Consider the following 6,392-nt stretch of genomic DNA (forward strand, 5'->3'; position numbering starts at 1 on the left):
ATGATATCAATGAACACAGGGATGAACTTGGTTAGGATGCTGAGGCTTGACCCCCCTCTAGCTGCCCCCAACTCTGTGCCTAGGCAGCTCCGTACCTCGGAGATCCAGTGCTCCCCACAGCCCTGTCCCTCCCTCCGCATCCTCCCTCCTCACCAAGGCCTTCAGACCTCAGCCTGGGAAGTAGCCGGGGATCTCTAGCCACCTCCCCAGGGACAGCCTACCAAGAGCCACCTCCTGAAACATCGCCACCATTACCCATATGCCACCCCCTTCTACTGTAGGCTGCATAGGAACCCAGAAGGATGATAGGAGACCAGCAGAACTTTCTGACAACCTAACAACAGTTATCACTCATTCTGTACAAATGCTTGGGAGAACCTCTCTTTGGACTGGAAACATGGAAGAGGGATAGCTGCCAGTACCAGGCCAGGCAAACTGAGGGGGACCTGGACGCTGACAGTCCCTCCACCACCGCTTTTCAGCCTCCAGGTCCCGCCAGGAAATGCTTCCCCTAGGGAAATTGGCCTTATTCTTCTTTGCTTGGCAAAGAATCCATCATTTTAACTTGCCATTTATCTACTTGTAGCATAAAGCTGTGATAGGGTCCTTCCACTAGACAAGAAGAGGCAAGTAAGTCCCTAGGGAACAGCTACAGATGTGAGGAGAGGAGGGGCTGGTCCAGATGGGGCCTTCCTCTGCAGGCTCTTGACCATCTCCACACCAAAGGCCATCTTCCTCTGGGATAGATGGAAATAGGGAGCCAGGCACCAGTGGCTCACGCCTGTAATCCTAGCTATTCAGAAGGCTGAGATCTGAGGATCACGGTTCAAAGCCAGCCCGGGCAAGAAAGTCTGTGAAACTCTTATCTCCAATAAACCACCAGAAAACCTGAAGTAGCGCTGTAGCTCAAGTGGTAGAGCGCTAGCCTTGAGCTGAAGAGCTGAGGGACAATGCTCAGGCCCAGAGTTCAAGCCCCATGACCCACAGAAAAAAAAAGAAAGAAAGAAAGAAAGAAAGAAATAGGGGTTAAGTTCTCCATGTATGTAGGGAGATGACAAGAAGAACCCCACTGTTGACTTGAAAGTAGATAGGTTCACATTGTAAGTGTTTTGTTTAAATAATAATAATATCCATGGAAGTGCACAGAAGATCTTTTAGCTTCTCTCACCTATGTCTGCTTTATGACCTCTGTCCCGAGTAGGTTGGGCAGGCCCAACCTTAATTCCACTTCCTAACTTCAGCCAGACGTCGCATTCGCTAGCTGCTGTCTGTTAGCTAGCAAATCTTCTTAGAGTTAAAGGAGCTGATGCTGGCAAAGAACCAGCACATTTTTGGCCCATGAGCATTGCTTCTCTGTGAATTCATTATGCCATCCTGACTGCCAAGGGAGCTCAAAACTTGGAAGGCAGAAGACAATGTTATCTGGGATTCACCGTGCCCAGCACTCGGAAGCACCAAATTCCAAGCGGACAAGAAACCTTAGCCAATGACAACTCACCTCCCCTACTCCACCTCCTTCAAAGTGGAGCTCAGGCCTCAGAGGTGGGAAAAGGTCACAGAGACTCAGGACAACCCAAGGCAGTGACACCCTTTGAACCAAGTGTCTAGGTCCTCTGGGGACTCGTTGAAATGATCATTAATCCTCAAAAGCCAGCCCCAGGACTGGAAGGGATTGCTAATTCACCCTGACCTGGAATTGGGGCTCCAGAAGGAATCTGATAGACATGTATGGCTGTATTTGGAGCTCTGGCGGAGGTGTGATTGGGAGCATATGAGCCAAGGGAAGATGTTGAAGAAAACTCAATGCCTGGGATATTTTGGAAAGAACATAAATGTCACACAGTCTGCTCAGTTCCGAACATGATGGAGGCAGGACAGAAGGGGACAATGTAACAGAATAATCCAGAATTTCAATACTTTTAAACATGCTTCCTGATAATGACCTGTAATGATAGGATTCCCAAAGAGGGCTGAGAACCTCTCACGATGCTTGTGTAATTTATTTAATTTAAGTGTCATTCTCCTTTTTGTTCATTTTGGTAATAAAGTGGTTTTGAAGTGCACGTATTTGGGTGGTTTTACAGAGCAACAAACAAGTCCCCTCCAGGGACAGATGGATTGGCTTTGCACCATCCTGAGAAGATGCAACATAGACCCGAGCTGGCTAGCACTTGGGCCTCTGAGCACCTGGAACACCAGCTTCTGGTCTTTCGCTCCTAGGAATGAACATTTTCATAATCCAGCTGCAGAGCAGCGATCAAGGAGAGAAATCTAGACTGAGTAGTCTATATGCTCAGGACTGGTTTTGAAAGCCAGCTCTGTGTTTCAGTGACTATTGAGGAAGTCAAAGTTCCATCATTTCTCTGTGTGTAGGGGAACAGGGGGGCTGGTTAGTACTAGGCTTGAACTCAGGGCTTCATGCTCTTGCTTATTATTATTACTATTATTTTTTATTATTATTAAAGTCTGGAGCTCTATCACTTGAACCACACCTCCACTTTCAGCTTTTTTTTGTGGTTAACTGAGGATAAGAGTCTCACAGATATTTTTGCCCAGCTGGCTTTGAACCTCAGTCTTCAGATTTCAGTCCCTTGAGTAGCTAGGATTACAGGCATGAACCACTGGTGCACAGCTCCATCGTTTCCTCTGCAGACCTTCCATTTCCATCAGCTCTTCCTCATTTATGTAATGTCTGTTCTAGATCAAGACCATCAGTACTCAGCAAAGCCTACAGAATCCTAAATTGGGGAAACACCAGATCAAATACTGCCTCCCCCGCCACCCTCTGTTAGTGAGGTATCACAAGGAGCGTAAAGCCACAAGACTCAAATACCCAGCAAGCTAAACTGACCCCTAACTTTTGTTGAGTAGCAGTAGGAAAGGGAGGAGACAGGAAGAATCACAGAAACATAGAGCAAAGGTGTGAAGAAAACAGAAATAGGGAAAAAAGAAAAAGAAAAGAAATAGGAAGGAAAAGGAAGAAGGACCACAGAATAGACAAAGCAAAGAGGGAAGGGAGACAGACAAACAACAGACATTCTCCATGTGGGACTGGCGAGATGGAAGGAAGGAGATACAGTTCAAGAACAGAGATGTCAATGAGTTCCAAACAGATATTTAAAATAAACTAACCTTGCTTAATCCTACTGTTCAGCTGGAGAGTAGGACTGGGATAAATTAACAAAGTGGCATCTCACCCATTTGAGTGTTAGATATTTTTCTAGTGATGTTGTCTTAGCCTGTGTTGCCCTTGAAGCAGAATCTGTAGCCAATGACAATGTCCAGGCTATTTCGAAGCAATCCCAGGGATCCAGAGGAATGAACCAAGGAGGGATGGGAAGCAAAAGGCAGGCTGCATTACCAAGGTTACCATGGTAGCGTGAGAAAGGCAACAGCCTTCCAGGGAGCCCTGCAATATGCCTTTACCTACACCCTCTCCTGGTATCATGCGCGCAAGCACATGCGCGCGTGCGCGTACACACACACACACACACACACACACACACACACCTCTTCCACTAGCCACGGTGGCCCATGGGGATGAGCTCTGCAGTAACTACAGCTTGTCATGAATGTGAGAGCAGAACACTTCCCAAGCTGCCACATCAGGAGAGCCACTAGGTAGGAAGAAGGAGGCAGGACATGGCTGGCAGGTAACATCACACAGAATTCTCACCCCAAAGGGGGCTCAGTGGGAGGCACACCAGGAACAACTAAATCAGATACCTTAAAAAATATTATTTTTTATTTTTCGTCAGTCGTGGAGCTTGAACTCTGGGCCTGGGTGCCATCCCTCAGCTCTTCAGCTCAAGGCTAGCGCTCTACCACTTGAGCCACAGCACCACTTCCAGCTTTTTTCTTTTTGCTTATGTGGTGCTGAGGAATCAAACCCAGGGCCTCAGGCATGCAAGGCAAGCGCTCTACCACTGAGCCACCTTCCCAGCCCTGTCCCTGAGCTTTATTTGCTCAAGGCCAGCACTCTACCACTTTGAACCACAGTTCTACTTCTGGTTTCCTGGTGGTTAATTGGAAGTAAGAGTCTCATGGACTTTGCTTTCCAAGCTGGCTTTGAACTACAATCCTCAGATCTGTCTCCTAACTAGGATTACAGGTATGAGCCATGGGCACTTGGCTAAAAAAAACGTATCTTTAAAGCCCATTTTTACCCAGGTTGTATAATTACAACATGGTCCTAGTATTATTTGAGAGGAAAGTTAGAACATATTACCATTCTATTGTTATTTTTCGTTGTTGTTGTTGGTGGTGGTGGTATTAGAATTTAAATGTGGGGCCTTGTGCCTACTTAGGCAGGTAGTCCACCAGTTGAGCCGTGACTCCACCTAGTCCAATTTGCTTTGGTTTGTTTCCAGTTGAGGGCCTGGGTACTATTCCTGAGCTTTTGTGCTCAAGGCTATTGCACTATCATTTGGTCCTTAGCTCCACTTCTGTCTCTTTTTTTTTTTTTTTTTGGTAGTTAATTAGAGATAAGAGTCTCTTGGATTTTCCTGTCCAGGTTGGCTTTGAACCACAATCCTCAGATTTCAGCCTCCTGAGTATCTAGGATCACAGGTGTGAGCCACCAGTGCCTAGCTTGCTTTTGTTATGTTTAAGATAGGGCGTTGTGTTTGTGCAGCCCGAACTTTGAACCTCCTATTTATGCTTCCCATGTAGCAGGGTGACAATCACATCCCACAGCATGTAGACTTTTAGTAGTTGAAACGGGAGTCTCATACACATTTTGCCAGAGCCTCACACACACACATTGCTGGGACTACCCTCCAACCACAATCTTCCTGATCTCAGCCTCCTCAGTGGTTAGGACTACAGGTATAGACCACTGCTTCAGTGGAGTAATTTGAAGACAGCAAAGCTGTTAGTCTGGCCAAAAACAGCAGAGGAAACCATTAACTATGGATACAGTCAAAGTGTTATTGGATTTAAGTCACCAGGTCCAGAGGCCAGAAAATGCTTGATCTCATCAGAGGAAGAATACAAGGAGGAACACAGTGGAGCGGCAAGCAGGAACAGGTTTACTAATGCAGGGCAAAATGAAAGCGGAAGTACCAGGGCAGCTCACCCTTGAGGTGGCAGAGCAGGCTGGAGTCCCCAGACCTCACACACTTATTGTGGGCAAGGAGTGATCAGTCCTGGAAAACTGGGTAAATATATATCATTAACTTCCAGAAGCTGCTGAGTGACCTAACCAAGTACCTACCCACGCTCATCTTGTTTATGAAAGCCAGAAGACTAGAAGTTCCAGTTCAGGTGGATTAGATGAAACTGGCTGGATGGAAGGTGGCTGCCAGGGTGACTCTCAGACAGCCTCTACCTTTCTCACAATCCTATCTTTGTGCTAAATGACCACACATCCCAGGGCTAAGACAGTAACTGCCATGGTGACTTTTGGAAAGAATCACGAAAGGAGTGAAAGCTCCACCCACACCCAGAAAAGATTTCCCTCACTTTATTTTCTCTCTCTCTCTATATATATATATAATATATAATATTTTATATTATATATATTCCTACATCCAAGTACTGAGCAAGTTGATTTTCCAGTTTATCTGCCTCTTCACCTATTTTTTTTTATTTATCAAGATAAAAGTTTCCTTCTCTGTTTAATTGGTGCTTGGTCTTGTTAATAGTTTTGCAATTCCAAGAGGGTAAAAGGACCTACTTTGGGGAAAAAAACCAGTAACAGCTTCATTATTTACTTCTTGTTTTTTCTCTTTTTCCTTCTATGGCTCTACATGATTTTTTTTGACCATTGTAGCATAAGGTGTGTGTGTGTGTGTGTGTGTGTGTGTGTGTGTGTGTGCTCTTTTTGCTCAAGAATGGCTCTCTCCTATTTGAGCCGCAGCTGTATTTCCAGCTTCTAGCTAGTGAATTGCAGATAAAAGTTGTACTGATTTTTTTGCCTGGGCTGGCTTTGAACTGTGATCCTCGTATCTCAGCCTTCTGAGTAGCTAAAATTATAAGTGTGAGTCTTCAATACTCAACTTCAGCTTACAGTTCTTTAGCCCTAGATAGATAGTAGTCAATATCAGTACTTCAGAAGCCAGAAACAGATTGTTTGATTAGCTCTGTTGGTTTTATTTTGCCCTTCTCTGCGTTTCCCTTTAATTGAACTTGTTCTCAAAAGCCAGGAGTTTACCAATGTCTCAGAGCAGATAGGACGCACTAGTCCAAACCCTGGCCTAAGGCCCTACCTCACATCAGCTAGTCACAGGGCTGCTACGAAGTGAGAAACTACAACCCCCAAAGGGCCTTGCGGCACGGGGCGTAGTCGTCCCGTCGATTGGCTGGCCAGCATCCCGAGCCAGGCGTGACTGGTCAGGTGTGGGAGTGGGGTGGGACTAAGGCAGATGGTGGGAACTAGAGCAGCCAGGCCA

This window comes from Dipodomys spectabilis, unplaced genomic scaffold (genome assembly GCF_019054845.1).
Source record: "Dipodomys spectabilis isolate Male_0828 unplaced genomic scaffold, ASM1905484v1 ptg000069l, whole genome shotgun sequence".
NCBI classification, from domain to species: Eukaryota; Metazoa; Chordata; class Mammalia; order Rodentia; family Heteromyidae; genus Dipodomys; species Dipodomys spectabilis.